The sequence below is a fragment of the Varanus komodoensis genome, unplaced genomic scaffold, assembly GCF_004798865.1.
Source record: "Varanus komodoensis strain SLA01 unplaced genomic scaffold, ASM479886v1 scaffold110, whole genome shotgun sequence".
Lineage (NCBI taxonomy): Eukaryota > Metazoa > Chordata > Lepidosauria > Squamata > Varanidae > Varanus > Varanus komodoensis.
Genome location: NW_025335318.1, coordinates 1,168,489 through 1,186,464, shown reverse-complemented (window position 1 = coordinate 1,186,464; position 17,976 = coordinate 1,168,489). Strand labels below are relative to the sequence as shown.

General features: G+C 48.2%; 1 pseudogene; it reads left to right on the top strand.

Annotated features, from left to right (window-relative positions):
• Positions 1-1,629: 1,629 nt before the first annotated feature.
• Positions 1,630-5,846, top strand: LOC123018546 (annotated as a pseudogene).
• The last annotated feature ends 12,130 nt before the right edge of the window (positions 5,847-17,976 follow it).

Below are 17,976 nucleotides of genomic sequence, written 5' to 3'. Positions count from 1 at the left end.
CCTGTTCTCATCTCCCCAAAAACAGCTCCAAAAAGCAAGTGCAGCCTCGTTCCCACATTGACTTTCCCAGGAATCGGTGCCATTGGAGTCAATGTGGGAATGGCACGGTTGAAAATGTGATGAGTATCCAGAGCATTTTTGGCTATTTTTTTCTTGATGCAAAATGACAAATGAGACATTTGAAGACATTCCAAACTTTATTTTTCAAAGGACAGAGGAGAGGAGAGAGAAGAGAGAGAGGAGAGGGAAGCAGTATCATATTTATTCTCCAGTTCACGGGGCAAGTCAGGGCAGGGGCGGGGGGAGCTGGGGGGGGGGGGTGGTACACAAGGGAGGCAGGAAAACAACTGAAGCCTGATGGGGCTTTTCTCCTCCTCAGAGTTGCTGCTGCTTTGCCAAGGCTAACGACACTTCCCCTTGCAGCCTCACTCCCAGGGCCTCAGCATAATGAAATCACTCTTCTCCAGTGCAGAACAGTTCCACAAAATTAGAACACACGGAAATATACTCAATTGAAAAGCACTATGCAGAAGTCATGCTATAACAGGAGAAATTCAGGATAGAATAGCGGAGACAATGCAAGGATGACAGTGGGAGAGCATTATGTGACATGCCACCTAGGAAGGCCTTGACACTTATAGGAGGCCTATAAATAACATATATATAAAGGTAAAGGTTTCCCCTTGACGTGAAGTCCAGTCATGCCTGACTCTAGGGGGCGGTGCTCATCTCCATTTCCTAGCCGAGGGAGCCAGCGTTTGTCCGCAGACAGTCTCTGTGGTCGTGTGGCCGGCATGACTAAACACCGAAGTGCACGGAACGCTGTTACCTGCCCACCGAAGTGGTATCTTTTTATCTACTTGCATTTGCATGCTTTCGAACTGCAAGCTTGGCAGGAGCTGGGACGGAGCAACGGGAACTCACCCCGTTGTGCAGATTCAAACCGGCGACCTTTCGATCAACCAGCCCAGCAGCTCAGCGGTTTGAACCACTGTGCCACCTGCAGTCCCTTAACATATAAATACATGTATAAATAAATGCCAGTGAGGTGGGCATTACAACACTGATAAAAATGCCTAGTTCAGATCGCCCCCTGAAATCACACCCTGAATCACACTATCAGTCAAATCCCACTCCAATTCCTCATGACTGGCAAGCAGCTCTCCATGCTGTCTAGTGATGAACCACCTTCCCCACCAACTTTCTAAATTGTGGATACTAAGGATTGAACCTGGGGCCTTCGGCAGTCAAAGTAGGTGTTCTGGGAAGGTGCTGCGGTACAGCCCTTCTGCCTGCTTCCTCTCGCACTCATGGGATCAATATTTTGTAAATAGCACTGTCCATATTTTCTGGCTTGTAACTACACTTCTTTTCTACCTTTCTGCACAGGAAGAGGGCAAATGGCAAATGTTAGCCATGCCATGGTGGATGAATTCATCCTTCTGGGATTTACCAGCTCTGCAGAGCACCAGTCCTTGCTCTTCATATTCTTCCTAGTGGTATACCTCATCACCTTTGTGGGAAACCTTGGGATGAGCCTAATAATCAGGACTGACACCCAACTTCACACTCCTGTGTACAAAGTTTCTTTCTAAGCAACTTGTCCTTCGTTGACCTTGCTCTTCTTCCACTGTCACCCCTAAGATGCTGATGAATTTTGTAGGGGACAGCAAAAATATTTCCTTGGCTGGATATGCAGCACAGATGTGGTTTTTTGGCCTCTTTTTAGCCACTGAGTGTTTCTTCTTGGCTTCAATGCCATATGATCGATATGTGGCTATTTCTAACCCACTGTTGTTTACTGTCATTACATCTTGAAGGCTTTGTGCCCAGCTGTTGGCTGGACCCTATTTTGTAGGATCAATGCCCCTATCCACACAGGTTTGACTTTCCAGTTAACCTTTCGCAAGTCCAGTTTTGATCAACCACTTCTTCTGTGATACCCCTGCCATGATACCACTCTCTTGCTCGGACACCCAAATCAGTAAGCACCCAAATGGTGCTTTTTGCCATGTCTTGCATGCTTGGCACTCTCAGCAGCTCCATGGTTCTTGTGTTCTACATCTACATTCTCATGGCAGTCCTGAAGATCAGCTCAGCGGAGGGTCAGCATAAGCCCTTCTCCACCTGCTCCTCCCACCTCACAGCGGTTACCATCTTCCTTGGGACCCTTTTCTTTATATATGTGAGGCCCAGCAATACTTCTCAGTTGATCAGGATAAGATGGTTTCCATGTTCTACACTCTCATGACCCCCATGTTGAACCCCTTGAGCTACAGTGTAAGGAACAAGAAAGCCAAAGATACTTTGAGAAGAGTGATCGAAGGAACTTTTCTCTTAAAAAGGGAGCCTATCTCTTTAAGTGGCAAATTCCATTTTGATAGGTGGGGGGGGGGACCAAAAGAAAATCAAGGGCTTCTCTAAATGAGAGATATATTCTGCTCTCATGCCCCCTTACTCACAGAAGTTTACAGATTCTTTTCACAATGTTTTCATCCCTCCAGGGTCTCTCCCATTTTCCAGCCATTTTGATAGTCCCCCCTTTTTAAAGCAAGTAAGGACAGTTATTAAATTTCAAATATGAAACAAAATGGAATGAAAGTCCCATCTATAGTTGCAATTCTGCTATACTGCATAGTGCCATCTTATGCTTGGATAATGGAATCGAAAGAAAGGCAGAAAAGACCAAGCCCTGGGGAAACAGAAACAGTGGTAAGGGCACAGTTTTCCTACTGTACAGAAAATGGAAGAAGACTGAATAAAGAGGGCTTTGAACCATTTGTGTTTTAAGGTATGTTGCAAAACAGTGGTGGTGGCTGGGGGGATCTATAAAGGGGATCACAGGGAAAGCCGTATTTTATAAGACCCTTTTAAAGGGGTGGTTGTGTGAGTCTTCATAGTTTACTTTGATTTTTTCCTGGATGGCTTTTCTGTTGAGAAATGTTTTTATACATGCTGCAGCCATCATTTTATATTATATTAAGAATTAGATGCATTTCTGGGAGCAACACTAAAATATGATTTCTTGCATAAATTTAAAGATATACAGATGGAGAAAAGAAAACTTCCCCACATTATATAAAATGAAATGTGGGAGAACTTTTCCATATTATATAGCCAACTATAACTGAAAATGTGGAGTATGTGGAGAAATCTATATGATATGGTTACATATGAAATAAAACATTAAATTAGCTAAACCTCAAAAAGGAATACAGGTCTAAACACAAAGCCCTAGTGGTCATACTTGGCTCCAGTGCTTTAGAAGAAAGAAATTAAGCTACTCACAGGTGCAATAAACATTTGAACGTGGAAGAAGAAACAGGTCTCCACATGGTTTGTTAATGGGATGGGGAATTAAAGAGTTCCTTCCGCACATTTTTAGTGCTGAAGGAAGGCTTTATGATATGAACAGAGACATTTTAGGGCAAATGGCACGTTGCATGCAGCCATCAAGCAGCCTCTGCTGAGCAAAACAGACGTTGCGTGAAAGGGGTGTCTAGCACCGCTGTCTTTTTTTCATTTTTACACTAAAAAAGGTAAAGGGGGCCCAGGCCAGATCTTAAAAGCTCCCCTACCCTCATATGAGGGATCCAATCTGGATTCTCTGCCTCTACATCTATTCTACAGCAAACATTTTTTTAGGAAGTGAGGTCCCTGTACACTCATTTAAGATAATGCATCTTTAGCCCTGAGGTTGTGAGTTTCTGTGGGCAAATGGGAAGAGGGAAGGAGCTGCTTAAGACTCCTTTGCTATCCTCTCTCTGATCAAAATCATGCTCTCAGCCAGGCTGCTTTTTGCCCTGAGGGAGGAAAATACAGCTTCACACACTCACAGAGAGAGAGAGAGAGAGAGAGAGAGAGAGAGAGAGAGAGAGAAGCACTTGCAGGGTAAAAAGATATGGCTGGAGGAAAACAGGTAGAGAAATGGATGGAAGGGAAAGACTTTCTTCCAGCTTATACCACATACACAGTTACTCTTTGAAAATTTACCCCTTCTGAGATTTCATGTGATTCAGAAAAAGATGAACTTTCAGAGATGAAATGCATGCAAGTGCAACTAACATGCCACAGTGGGAGAGCAAAGGAGGCTGCCTATTTCTTCTTCAGCCATCCTTTCCCTGTGCTTCCATTCCCAGGCTTGGGCATCCTTCTGTTTATCCCCCTGGATGGAGCGAAGTGTGCATTTTCAAAAAGTGTAGAAAGAAGTGTTTTCTAAAAATACACACCCAAATGCACACTTTCCCCCATCCAGTAAAGCACAATTTCCCCAAAAACGTTTCTTTAAACAACAACCAACCAACCAAACAAAAAGATTTTGCAAACACAGTCTCAAGCTTGAGAAAGTGCCATTTCCATCTAAAAGAATGCAAGCATGTTCTCATCTGGAGTTGCCAGTGGGGGTGTTCTCCTGTTCTTCCAACTAAAATGACTTGTTTGTACATCCTACATATTATGCAGTCTTTGGTCCACAGCATGTATTTCAGCGCACCTTCTGTGGGAAGGACAGCATGTTTGCAACTCACAAACGATGTTGTTTATGCTGCTGGCAATCCGTAAGAGTCGTTCATAATAGCAAGCTGTTACCTAAGTGGTTTTTCTACGGGGCAGGCAGGCAGGCAGGCTGTGCTAGACGTAGCGCTGATTCTACATATATTCAAACTGAGCTGTTTAGCTACAAGCGCAAGTCGGCTATTAAATTTCAAGTGTGGAACAGAAAGAAATGAAAGCCTCATGTATTGCCTCCATTCCACTGCTATGCCTTGAGGGTTGGATACTGGACTATACAGAGAAGCAGAAGAAGACAGAGAAAGAGAAACCCTAAGTAAAGGGCGCACTCTACCTGCTGCAAGCAACATGGAGAAGTGGCCTTGGCTTCTACATAGCCTAAAGTGCCTGATCCTCCCTAATTTTGGAAGCTGAGAAGTGTCGGGCCTGGTTAAAATCTGGATGGGTGACTTAAAATGTTGTGAGCCGTACAGAGAGCTTTGACTATGGGTGGTATAGAACTGTACTGTAGTAGTAATAATAGTAAAACTATGGGTTCAGTGCCTCGGGGAGAGAAGCCCTTCCTCCCCAGGTGAGCCTTGGTCCCTCACCCACATTCAGTACAGACAAAATCCTAACCCAAGGCTCACGGTGGCAGCAAACCCTCCTGCACAGCTGTCCCAATGCGTTTTTCTTCCTCCCACCAAAGGGAGGCAGGCCTTTCTGCCCAGTCCTTGCTGGGGGACTCGAGGGAGTCCCTGGACATCCTCAGGGTGCGTGCGCAAGAGCTGGCACTCGGGAGGAGGGGTGCCATGGACTCGGGGCTGGCAGGGTTGAAGCACCACGACTTTGTTTATCCGCAGGGATGATACCATCTTTGGCCACCCCCTCAATCTTCCCTTGGAAAACCTTCAACAGTTGATGGAGAAATGGATTTTCCCAGCAGAGCTGTATTGCTGTGAGCTGTCACGATTCCAATGCAAAAACTCTTGGAGTGGCTCCTCTGGAAGGGGCAACTGTGACCCATTCGCCTTACCAGAAACCTGCCCTGGGTGGAGATGAAAGCTGCTAGAAGTGGCTTGTTGAGATGGATCGACACAGCTGCCTCCGCCCCCCACCCCCCATGGCTGGCAGTGCAGCTAAAGGGGCAGTGGCAACGTGTGCCCATATTTCCAAGTGCACCACTGCACCCCTGTCCAGCTGGGATCCTCTTGCTGAGAGACAAGCAGAGGTCAAGGTGGGGAGCATTCCTCTCTTCTGGACCCCAGGTGAAAGAAGCAGAGTAGCCACAAACCGGGTGAAGGAGCGCATCCTTTTTTTCTGTTACTCCATAGGGATCTGCCTTCTACAAGGTCTGATGGTTAGTCAGACAGTGCTGTGCAGGTTTCATACAGGAAGCATCCTCAATCCCGTGCTTACACATGGAACTTTGCCGCTTTAGTGGACTAGGCAAGAGCTGTGTGCTTGCATGTTTTCAGGTTTTAAAGGGCTGAACAGCTGCTGGCTAAACTATTTATTTTCACTCAGTTCCTTGGTATGGCTGCCAAATAAACAAGTGAAGGTAAGGAAGACAAGCAAGGAAGGAGCAACACTTTTAGCACTTATGTGTACAAAAAGATCTGCCATTCAATTTTGAAATCACCTCCTTTGACATGAAATAGAACAAAAGTGGCGTGTGCAAGAGAGATCAGCATCCCTTGCCGATGGCTCTTGCTCGGTTTCTGCCATAACTCCAGGAACACGGTCTTCAGACTGTGACCAGCTTGTAAGGATATGGCTGCACAATCTTTCTCACATGATTTATACCTAAATGTACCCGAGGGAGCTTTTCAAGTCTGCACAGCTGGCCACACATACCTGCCTCAACTGGCATTCCATTTCTGGAGCACGGTCCCAAGTGCGTTACTTCAGTGACACTTAAACCATTTCTGCAGCCGTAATTTTTCTGCAGAGATGGTGCACAGCATTATGCCATGGGGAAGGGCTGTCACTCACTACCAGAGCCCTTGCTTGGTATGCAACAGGTCCTGGGCTCTATCCCAGGCACCTCCATAGTGGAAAAGACCCAAGTTGAAGCCTCTGCCAAGTGAGGGAGCCCAAGGTGGTGACCTGACCCCTCCCCTAGAGAGGCATTAACTACTTCCTGGACCCAAGTACACATCCTGCCCTTGGCTTCGGTACGCAGCCATGAAGGGCAAAGGTCAAGTAAACAGGTGGTGGGTTGGACTTGTCCAAGCACCTTGTCCACATCCTCAGGCCACAAAAATTGAACTCTGTCCAGAAAAGGAGGCCCAGTTGGTGCTCTGGACACCATGTCAACTGTGGAGTCCAATTTGTGGCAAATCTGAGCAATCTTATCCCTAAAGTGGTGGGCAAAGACGTGGGCTGCCAATGGTGCGATAGGGCCAGAATGTAATAGGCCCCACACCATCCAGAAATGCTCGGTGGACGGCACTGTAAGGATGCCCTTCACCACCACGGCATAGGCTCAATAATGGCTCTCAAGAGTGCCAGTCAGATTCGGCACAAGTTTTCCTTCACCTGCGCTTTAGTCATCTCCCAGCCTGCTCCATCGCCCGTAGTGCAAGAACATGCCAAGGTGCTGTATGGGCTCTGCACAGTGGGAGAGGACGCTCGGGGCAATTGTGTCAGCCGCCCAAGTCACTTCCGTATTCCACAGATCAACTAGGACATCAAAGAAGTGCCAGTCATATCGACCAGAGACTGCCCCAGAGCCCACAGATCCGGATCCATAAGCCTCCGGGGCAGACCAATTTAATCAGGCCTGCACCCTTACGGAGGGAGAAACTGGCCCCAAGTTTAAACCGCATGGGGAATTGATCTGGCCATGACAAAGGGGTTAGCATCAGATTCCTCACTTCCAGATCACTATCTTCCTGCCCAGATGAAAAGACCAGGTCGAGTGTGCCTTCTTTCGTGTGTTGGGCCAGTGGCATGTTGAGACAGCCCCATGGTTGTCATGGCAGCCATGAAGTCCTGAGCTGCTCCGGAGAGAATAGTCTCAGCATGGAAGTTGAAGTCCCCCAGAATCAACATCAGGGGGTCTCCAATTCTAAGACAATCTCTGTCAGCTCAGGCAGGGGGTCTGATGGGCAGAAGGGTACATGGTGCACCAGCAGAATCCCTAACACCAGGTGTAAATACTCAAGACCTGTCCTCAAGGGGACAAGAAGTCCCCTGAGGGAGAGAGTATCTCTATGAATTAGGGCCAGACCCCCTCCCCTCCCCTCCGGACAAGGTTGGTGCTGGGCCAGATACCGGGAATTCAATTATATCTGCTTGCAAAATGAACACTCCCCACATGCCTTGAAAGATCTCTGTGTTAGAGTTTGGTTTGGTTGCAGCATCAAATCACTGTAGTGGCAAATTCGGAAGGGCCAGTGTGGGGGAGCCCTTGGCAGTTCTAGTGGGAGCCATTTCCAAGCCCCTGGAAATTGGCTGAAGCCCTCAAAAGCTGCCTCTTCCCATGTCTACTTCCCCAACTGCTTTAGAAAGTTATCACAGCGATGGATGCTGTTAAAATGGTTCCAATGAACTGAATGCTGAATCATAGAGCGTGACATGCAACGTTCAGTAATAGAGCTGTTTATCAGGAGAGGAATGCGGCAAGAAAAGGACATTTCCTGAGGGTACAACTTTTAGAGGTGTGAGGAGGAAGCACATGTTCAAGTGATGCCAAGTTCAGGAATGGCCTACCGAGTGCTAGTCGGATGCTTCATCATGGCACCAGACCAGATACACATGCAACCAGATCACGTGTTTCTCACTGTGAGGCAGCTGGATTGGAGAAGGGACTTGTGGTGCTTACAATAGCCATTGTTCTGCAGAGAAGAATCAAGGCATGTATCAGGAGGCACGGAGAGTGGCAGGGACCCAGGAGGGAAGGAACCTTGCTTCCATAGAAGAAGGGGCTGATGGCTCCTCATGGACAAGCAAGGAGCCCAAGAGACAGTCAAGCCAGGAAGAAACATTGCCAGAGGAATTGGGGATAAGAGAACTAGGAATGTGACAAATGTGGGAGAAGATCAGGGACCATGTTAAGGGGCCAGGAAAATAAGATGACTACTAGGAGAACTATCTATATGTCACTGTGGTGACTGGCAAAGGAGATCTTGTGGGAATGGTGTCAGTGGCAGAAGGTTTAAGAGTCCAGTGAAGCTCGTGAAATTACATCAACAGGGCTATGTTAGGTCTGGGGTGTGGGTGGTAGGTGATGGTGGTCAGGAGGCTGGACCAGGTCAGAAGCAAGAGACTCATCTTTGAACAGCGCAAGGTCAAGAGCCAGCAAGACACCAAGGTTCAAGCAGAACTCATTCCAGGGGCAAGCGAAAGGTCAGGTACTGGAAAGACAGTTGCATTCAGGAGCAAGGGGCCTAGCAGGGCAGGCTCAGGCTGCAGACAAGGGTGGAGGCAGCATCAGGCTGGAGCTGGAAAGGAGTCAGGTGGACAGGCAGGTGGGTGGACAGGTGGGAGCGAGGTCTTGGAGTGAGGCAAAGCTGGAGGTTGAGTGGGGGAGTCAGCGGAGCAGTGCAGCCCCCAAGGGACCGGCCCACTCTCTACGGGGGGCAGCACAGGACTCGGCTGAGTGGCATTGCTTCTTTCCACAGGGCCATTCAGCAGATTTGCCCGCTCTTGTCCAACCGTGGATCAGGCATCCCCGCAGCCCCTGTGCTCCTCTCTTGAGTAGGAGGGAAGGGTGCTTGATCAGCTCCCTCAGCCCCTCTGCTGTGCCTCAGGGCTTGAGTGCTGTTTAGGCAATGGAGAACGGAGACTGCCTGGCCTGACGGCTGTCCTCATCACAGCTGTGAGAGAGAGGAGCTTCGTCCCTCCCTGCAGCATCTCCTGCGGTGCCACCTGAAGGGCAGAGAGGGAAGGCGATGGCGGGAGGGAAGAGAGTTGCCACCATGAACCTGATTGTCAGGCACACTGAGGGAGAACAAATGGCAGGGTTGTTCATTGTGGTCCCAGCCACTGAGGGAAAGTTTCCTTAGGGAGAGGCTTGTCCAAGTGCCCACAAAGAGTCAGCCCTCCAAGAAACAACCTAGGTAGGGCATGGCAGTTTGCGGTGACCGTCTGTACAAGCAATGATGGGTGTCAGTGATGGCAGAGTGACCAAGCTGCAGAAACTGAGAGTGGGGTGAAAGGCTTGCTTTTGGCATGTTAGAAGGAAGCAGGATTAAATTCCCAGCTAGAACCAAGACTCTGGGGTTCTATTATATAGGATGGGACTCGGCCGCTTGTGGTTCCTCAAGATGCTTTGTCCTACAACTCACAAGATTTCTCACCATTGGCTATGCTGGCTAAGCCTGTTAGGAGTTATAGGGCAAAATATTCAGAGGATTAAAAGTTGCCCACCCTTACGGGGAATGACGGGGAATGACTAATTATAAATTTGCTAGGCAAGAACAATGCATTTAATCAAAGGGTAAGTACAGTGGGTTGGATCCTGAGAGGCCTTCCTTCTGTGAGTATAAGGCCTTTTCCATGAGAAGAAGCTGCTTTTCCTGACTGAAGTGAGCAAATGCCTGAAATCCAGCACCGTGCTTCTTTTAGCGCAAGCCATTATGCAGGCTCTTGCATGAAGGTTTGCACGATACCTCCAGATGCACACTTGTGCTAAATCCCATTTGCTATGAGTCTTCCAATAGCTCTTCTAGAACAATTGGCAAAACAGCACCAACTGGCAAACAAAACCTTAAACACGTCAGAGAAAGGGCTCAGACTTCATCAAAACATGTTTGTCTCCTACAACAGTGTCTGCAAAAGTTGTTTTGGAGACAGATCCAGGGAGGTTTGGGCTGTGCTAGATCGAAAGTCCTTCTGCTCCCCAGAGGGAAAAAGGAAATCAGGGAAGGTCCACTAGTCCTGAAGCTAGCATGAACCGAACAGGTCGAAATATTTTTGCAGTTCCTCTGCAGAAGTCAGCTATATGGTTCTGGTGAGTAATTATTGCTTCTTCTTCTTCTTCTAAAAAATCCTTAGCATATGATGCTCCTCCATCCACCCACATTAAATCAGATGTTTCATAAACATCCATACTTTGATTTGATTTTTCCCCCTACTTCCACTCCTCAAGAAACTAGCAATAATCAGAGACTTAAATGTTTTGAGGAACTTCAAGTTTGTTTGTCAATGCAAAATATCATTAGTACCTCTCTAACCAATTGGTTGTTTCAGTACAAAGAGGTCAAACTGGGTGTCCCAGCAATTTAAGAATATATTTGTAGCAAGTGTTATGGAAGAAATTCATCCCTTTGGCTAATTTCAAAACTACACTGGAATAGAATTCTAACTATTCTTGCCATACAGTTTTCCGTAGCTTATCAGTTTCACCAGCAGCAATTACTTCAGAAACTAACAAGATTTAAAAGTGTATGTCAGAGATCTCAGCTGGGTTTTGGCCAATTGATACAAATTACCGGTTCTTGATGGAAAAGGGATAATACATTATCCTGACCTGGACTACGCCAGCAGCTCTTTTCCCTAAATACAGCCACTTCTGTACCCGCCGCCTGTTCACAGCAAAGTCCAGCAGGTGGCAGTAGCGCACCGCAGCTCTTGCAGCAGGCAGCGCCCGTGATGGCTGCCTTGGCGCTGGCGGTACTGGTGGGCCGGCATGACTCCTCTCGCCTGTCAACTCATCTATCAGAGGACAACTGATGCGAACGACTCTAGGCCTGGACACTGACAAGGCTGTGTGCGTGTGTGCGTTTCCTGATGAATCCGGAATTAAAATAGACAAGCACTTAGCCCAGATGCACTCCAAATGTTTTTAATGAGCCTCTTCAAAACACTGCCCTTTTCACCAAAAGAGCAACACTGCTGATCTTGTCCCTACTGCCCACCTGCCTCCAGCAGATACTTATCATGAGCCCTGACATCCAGGCTACCCACCCGCTCTTACAGCTGTCTTTCACCAGGTGCCACCAAGATGTGGACTAACGGGGTAAACACAGGCAGGCAGCTGGAAACTGAGGGTCCAGTCCTGTGCATGCCTAGACAGAAGAAAGCCCTGCAGCTCCCAGCATGCCCCTGGCAGGGGCAGACGTCCTTCAGTCTAACCATGTATAGCAGGGGTCCTCAAACTTTTTCTTAAGGGGGCCAGTTGACAGGTGCCAGCGGTGGGCGCGGGCCACCAAGGCAGTGCCGGCAGGGGGGCACAGGCCGGTGTGGGGACAGGGCACACACACATGCACACACATGTAAGGCGAGGCGGGGACGGGGGGGGCACAGGGCGAGGTGCCAGCTTGCTTGCGAGGAGATCATTTTCTCCAATTGAGTCCAAAATGACCTCCTCGTGAGCAAGCCGTGCGCCCATGTGCACCCGCATACGTGCCCAGTGAGTGCAGAACCTGTGGGGCAGGCTGGTTAAATGGGCATGGCGGGCTGGATCCGGCCCACAGGCCTTAGTTTGAGGACCCATGATGTATAGGATTGCTCTCTAAGCTGCCAGAGGTCTTCCATAAACCTTTCCTAGCTGGGTGCCTCCTCAACCCGCACCATGCTGGCTGGGGTTCTGGGCTCCAAGCTTGGCATAATATGTCAGAACATGAATGGTGCTTTCTTGAAATATTCTTCCTTGTATTAAATGTAAGGGGGTTTTTGCACAGACAAATTATCATCACCTTCATCTTCATCATCATCACTACTACTACTACTACTACACTGAATTTATGCACTGCCTTCTTCCTCTTGCAAGCAACCCAAGATGGCTTATATACTCATAGGTCTCCTCCTCTCCATGTTATTCTGACCACAACAACCCTGTGAGGTAGGTTAGGCTGAGAATCTGTGAGCAGTTGAAAGTCACGCAGGGAGCTTCATGGATGAGTGGGAAGCAGAACCTGGATCTCCTGAGTCCTCAGGCCAACACTCTACCACCACACCATGCTGGGCTCTCATTAAGACCTAAGTTTCATAAATGAGGAACTGTCCCTTGAAAGAAGGAAGAGGTGAGAAATCTACATCTGGCTCTTCCAAGGCTGACAGTCAGCAAGTCTTGCCTTGAGTGCAGTACCTCAGAAACACATTCAGTTCACACTGGATGCCCCACACTGCGCTGGGCCTCAATCGCAGCCCAGTCATTTCTTTCATGTGCGTCTGAATAGACTCACACATGCCTTCTGCTAACTCTCCACACAGTCCTTCCTTCCAAAGACACGGGGAATGTTTCGCCCGGGCATTCGCTCCTTAAAGCCAGTCTAGAAATAGTTTAGGATAGGAGGGGACTGTTTTGTTGGCCAGTTAGTTCAGATCTCTGTACTTCCTGTCTCTGAAGTTCTGCAGTAAAGGTATCACATCAGATTGTGAAGATATACTCTGACAAGTCACCCACCTCAGTACAAAGCCAGATGCAAGACAAGCAAAGGAATAGACAGCTGTAATGAACTCAGACAGCCAGACCCACTTGCGAGCCACATTGCCAACAGAGAGCTTTTCTAAGTGAAGCATTTATTTTGAGCTTGTCATTCTCTACTAATGGATGTTTACAGGTTCTTTAGATGACCCTGTCATGACCCTTCAGCTTCTTTTCTGTTTTGAAACAGCTTCTTCAGCGAGGTTTTTTAGAGCAGGGAAAAGTGAAATAATCTGTAAAAGTGAAAGAAAATGCTTTTTCCATTTGTGCAATTATGCTGTTCTGCAATGCCACCTACAGGTTAGGTGGGGAAAAGCAGGAAAGGAAATGTGCCTTGTGTAGCACTTAGAACTCATTTCTGCAACGAAGCTAAAAGTAAATATAGTGGATTTACAGCCTCATCTAAAAAAACTCACAGGCAAACAAGTATGATATTGTTACACTACTAATGGATGACATTTTACAGCTCTCTGACTGTCATACGTTATTCCCAAGAATCATGGGAATTGTAGTTTTGGTCAAAGTAACATGATGAAATGGGGTATATGGCAGGGGCAGGCTTTTAAAGGTTGAGAGGAGCCTTCCAGGACACCTTTAGGCCCCACAGCACCCCACTGGCATCCTTGAGGCCATGCCAGAGGTCGTTTGGGCATGTTCACTCTGAAGCGCAGAGCCCTTGTGTAGATTCCACCATGAGGCCGAAAGCAGTCGGACTCGCTCCAGCAACAAATCTGTCTGGATCTGGACCCAGTTTGGACAGGCCCACCATGATGCAGGTTGGCCTATGACAGGGTTGTAAATGAGGCAGGGACGCAAAGAGACTGGACTCAGTGCTGGACAGGCGATCTCCTTGCATGAAAAATGCAGCTCCCCCCCTGGAAGCTGAGCGGTGGGGGGAAGCCATGAAAGGGCACTCCAGTTGCCACGGCTGCAGCTCCCCTCCAGGACATTGCGCCCAGCAGCCAACGGGATCAAAACAGTTTTCCTCCTTCCACCCTAAGGAATTTCCTCTTTTTATATCCCTTTTCCAGCTGCAAATATTATTTGCATATCCCTCATCCTAATCAGGGACTGCAGGTGGCTCAGTGGTTCAAACCGCTGTGCTGCTGGGTTGGTAGATGGAAAGGTCACCTGTTCGAATCTGCACAACGGGGTGAGTTCCCGTTGCTCCATCCCAGCTCCTGCCAACCTTGCAGTTCAAAAGCATGCAAATGCAAATAGATAAAAAGGCACCATTTCGGTGGGCAGGTAACAGCTTTCCGTGCACCTCGGTGTTTAGTCATGCCGGCCAATGACCACGGAGACTGTCTGCAGACAAACGCTGGCTCCCTCGGCTAGGAAACGGAGATGAGCACCGCCCCCTAGAGTCAGGCATGACTGGACTTCACGTCAAGGGGAAACCTTTACCTTTACCTTTACATCCTAATCACTCTTTAAAATCTACACCAGTGCAGCTGTGCTAAATTTTGAGGTGCAGCTAGTCATATAACAGTCATGCGCCCTCAGAGAACCCAAAAAGCAGGCAGTTCAGTGGATCCGTGTGTGTGTGGCTGGCAAAATCCCCTTTTGCCCAGCTGCTCTGAGGATCACAGCTAAGCTCAACGGGAACAGGAAAGTCTGGGGACAGGAGGAGGTCAGATGATGTCATCAACCCTGCTTATCAAAACGCGGAGTGCTTTGTCCCTGTGAGCCCCAAATCCACCATACTGCTGGACTGCACACTTGCTTGCATTACAGTGGCTTTTTGGTCCCGCGAGGCTCAAGCTGCCGTCTCATAGTTGGCAAATGCACGCAGCACTGGGATAAATGACAGAGCATTTTATATCAGACATTTTGTCCCCACAAACAGAATGAGGAACCTGCTGCACATATATAAACAGCGATTTGTTCTTTCCAAATACATACGAGCAAGGTGCCCTCTTCATTTCTTGGTCACTGCTCACATTTTATCTTTAAAGACTAAAAGCTGCCTCCCTTCCTAGCTGGCATGATGATATTTGGACATTTTGCATCCAGGAAGCCATTTTCAAGTACAAAATGTCTGCTGTGAAGATCCACGTGTGAGTTGCCAACATACATTTCTGCCCAGATATAATGCAGAGATGGAAATCCTCCCAGAAGCTTAACAACAACATCCAAACGGAGAGGCTCAATGAACGAACATAAGTCCATGTATATGGGAGTCAGCCATTCTGCCACAAAAGACAGAAATAACTCTCCAGCATGAATCCATCCAAGTTCCCTCTGCCTAACCAACTCAGAAAGGACAGCCAGACCAGTACCTTGGCATGTCCCAAGGCACCAAATGGCTGCAAACGCAAATTTGGATCTGAGGGCATGTGTGTCTCTCTTACTCAGCTTCCCCCCACCACAACATGGGCCCCACAGGTGCCCTCAGAGCTCCTCATTCCCTACCACATCAAAAAGATGCTTGCATTCTAAAAAAATCTGGGGAAAAATAGGGCCCAGGTTGTCCTTCCTGTTCCAGTTCCTAAACCTGCTATGAATCCTATATTCACTGGGCCAGAAGACAAAAAGGCAGTGCGACTTAATGGTTAGAGTGTTCAACTGGTGCTCAGGGGATGCTGGCTCCAGTCCCACTAGGCCTCAATGCTCACTGGGTGGCTTGGGCCAGTCACAGGCTCTCAGCTGAACCAACCTCACAGGGCTGTTGTGAGGACAAAATGGAGAGGACAAAGACCATGCATGTGGCCTTGGCTTCTTCTGAACAGGAAAAATGGGCAGGATATAAATGTAATAAAAAGTGAGGCAAAGGAAGAGAGGGAGGGAAAGCAGTGAGGTGAACTGACTGGGAGAATAGGACTGCGAGAGGGTGAGAGCGGAGAGGAGCAGTGAAATAAAGAGGGTGGCAGAGATGGAGCAGGGAGAGAATGAAGAAGGCTTGGGACAGAAGGAAGAGAATCTATGAGGAAAGGAGCTGCAGGCAGACAAGACAGTGAGGCTAGAAGCTGAGAGTGGAGCAGGGGAGAAAGAGAAGGGAGAGCTCACAGAAGAAAGGTCTGCGTGGACGAAAGACATGTGGATGGGCCAGGAAGCCGCCCAGCCCAGCTCCGCTCCCCCAGGTCCCAGCCTCACCATTTCTTTCCCACACCTCCAGCAGCTCTGGAATAGCCGTGAGGTGACACCACATTCTCCGTGGGAGCTGTTTGCAGTGGTGTCCACAGCAGTTGCTCAAATCTGCCTGTGCCCCACGTCCAAAAGGGGCTTTTTATCCAATGGCGCAGACATAACCGGACGACCCTGTCAGGTGTCTCTCGTCACTCATGCAGCAGCTGGACCCCCGGCTGCCTTACCTCATTCCACCTCCCTCGCTCCTCCGCGCTCTCTCTCATCCCCTGCAATTAGGCATGTGCCATTGTTCTGGGCGGTTTTCATCTCCTTTCCCCTGGCCCCACCAGTCTCTGCTCAAGAAAGCCCTGGGGCTTTCTCTGCTTTTAGCTGATTCCAGCAGTCATAAAACTGCTGGTCCATGAAGGATAGTGACAGGTACATTGAGGAGAAAGACACAGGGATATGAAGTGCAGAGAAAATGGGGGGAGGACAATGGGGCGGAAAGATCTGTGCCAACACAGGAACACATTGCTGTGTGATCGTGTGTTAATGCAGCTTTCCCCAGCCTTCAGCTGTGCTGGGCTGCCAGAAGAATTGGGATTATGGGAATTGCAGTACAAAGCGTCTTGTGGTCTAATGCGGACGAGAACCATCTTATTGTAACATTGAAACTGAACTTGTTTCACATTGTGACTTTGGTACCACTGAGTGAGTAAAAGGATATTTCTAACCATCATAGAAACATAGAAGGGGTATCCTAGGCCATCTAGTCTGACCCCTGACTCCAGCCAGCTCCATTCATGACATGCCTACCATGTGCATGGCCAGCTGATCCTTAAACATCCTCACCACATGCTGAAGGCATTATTCTAGTAGCAAACAAATTGATTCCACACATCCCAACTCTATGAGAAAGTCATTTCTGCTTTCCACAAATTTTCCTACACAAGGCATTTTATTATGTGCTTGTAATTCTTTACTCATGGTTGTTGCATGCTCTTTAGACAAGCTGTGACCCTCCAGTTTCACTTCTTTTTTTCAGAGGACTTTCCCAGTGATTCTGATTAGATAGTTTGGGGTACTGGTTTGTTTAGGTTGTTTATTTTAAAACAGGAGAAATGGGCATTCTGTTAGAACTGGGTAAATGTGCTATTCTGCTATAGCACAGCTCTCCCTGGAGGTTCTGTTGCAGTAAAGCAAGAAGCGAAAAGTTCTTCCCATTGAACTCAGATCTTAATGTTGTGGTAAAACCAAAAGTAAAACAACAGATTAACAGCCTCGTGTACAAAAGCCCTGCAACTGCATATTACATACTCCCAAAGGCATCTTCATGTGTTTAAATACATTATATTCAAATACAGCATTGGCCATTCCTTAAAGCCTGGTATGAAGTCTTTATTGAACACAGTTCTTCTAAGCATGTCTTCAAAGCCAAGATACTCACCATCACACAAAAGCCAGATGTGTCTGAATGAAACCTGGGGTCCCCTGCCAATCCTTCTTGTGGGGCAATCTTCCCTCACCTGGATCCTCATCTGTGAACCCTGAAATACTCAGGAATGGGGAGTCAGCGTTGCTCAGTGTGTAATGGCCGAGAGGAGTCTGCTTGCTTCAAAGCGGGTTGGGGAGAAGGCTGGCCAAGGGCCCCCATGGACCACCTGGGTTGGAGGCCCTGCAGCTGCATCAATTTCATATGTGAACCTCCAAGGTGCCTTCATGGGATCTTGGCATAAGAATCGCAGAGCATCTAGTCCAGAGGAGCACCATATACAAAACAAAAAGGCCGACCTCTCTGTTGGCCGGTTTTGCACTTTGACAAAGTTTTGCACTTTGTCTCATAGCAACTTGGGGAGTTCCCTTCGACTGGGTCAGTTCCTTGGACCATCCAGCTGAGGATCGGTGGCGTGGATGGGCAGGAGCTCTCTAGGGCTGCACCAGAAGCCTTTCAGTCCTACCTGGAAAAGCCAGAGACTGAAACCAGGACCTTCTGCATGCCCAGAAATGGTCTACCACCCTCTGCTCTCAGAGTGTCTGAGCAT